This window comes from Physeter macrocephalus, chromosome 11 (assembly GCF_002837175.3).
Source record: "Physeter macrocephalus isolate SW-GA chromosome 11, ASM283717v5, whole genome shotgun sequence".
In the NCBI taxonomy this organism is placed as follows: Eukaryota; Metazoa; Chordata; class Mammalia; order Artiodactyla; family Physeteridae; genus Physeter; species Physeter macrocephalus.
In genome coordinates this window covers 71921774-71922564 of record NC_041224.1, presented here as the reverse complement: position 1 = coordinate 71922564, position 791 = coordinate 71921774, and the positions used below count along the sequence as shown (strand labels likewise).

The window sequence follows — 791 nt, the reverse complement described above, 5'->3', positions numbered from 1 at the left end:
ACTCTCTACTTTACTTTTGGGTGCTAAGTGCTGGACCTCAGTTACGATGAGGAGACGGTATGGATTTCTCACTCATTTTGTTCAGATTTCCAAGGAATGCATTTGTGGGACTCATCATCGATCCAAGCACATGCTCAAACGCTGTACATGCAAAGTTGCAGATTCCACCATGGGACGGCCAGTGAGCTGAATCATGTCAGCATATGGAAGTGGCCAGAGCCGAGCCATGGGCAGGAAATGCAGCCAGTTCTCAGGGAATCGAAGCTCGTGTTCCCCGAGAAAGGGCCAGAAGGTGAGGGTGTAGCCCCCGTGCACCAGTTCCCGTGGCCAAAACTCTAGGTTTTAGCAAAGAGGTGTTGCTTACAGCGACAAAGTTTCAACAAGGATCCCCATGGAATGTACGCCAACAACCCTCCGAGACTCCTTCGCCTATCCTGGCCTTGCCGCACCGTCCTCACATCACTGGTATCAGGGATTATACGGATGGCCCCAGGCTGCTCTGCTGCCGGCATTCCGTCCCTGGCATTCCACCTGGCTCGGGGTGAGAGAACACACACATACTTGAGGAGGGTGCATAGGCGCACCGAGGGAACAGTAAATACCACCCAAAGATGTGTGCTCTATCTCCACTAAACATTTCATTTGGGGACCGTCTAGCCTGTGTGTCCACAGCCAAATGTGAAAGCATCGTGGCGCAGATGCCTTCAGAGCGAGCGACCATCAGGACAAAGAGCACAGCCTTCCAGCAAGCCCCTGGTCTCGAGCCCTGCAATTCCTCTCCTGAGCACTCT

The 791-nt window shown here is 53.2% G+C and overlaps 1 long non-coding RNA gene and 1 other non-coding gene across 4 annotated transcripts in view; both read right to left on the bottom strand.

The window, feature by feature from the left end:
• The window catches only part of LOC114487132 (uncharacterized), a 30688-nt gene that overhangs the window by 15345 nt on the left and 14552 nt on the right, over positions 1-791 (bottom strand). For all 3 annotated transcript variants that reach the window (XR_008618753.1, XR_003681870.2, XR_008618754.1), the window contains exon 5: positions 365-531. This is a non-coding gene — a long non-coding RNA (uncharacterized lncRNA). The remainder of the gene's footprint in view (positions 1-364; positions 532-791) is intronic.
• Positions 33-124, bottom strand: LOC112061905 (small nucleolar RNA SNORD116). Its single transcript, XR_002890432.1, has one exon. It is a non-coding gene; the product is annotated as a small nucleolar RNA SNORD116 (small nucleolar RNA).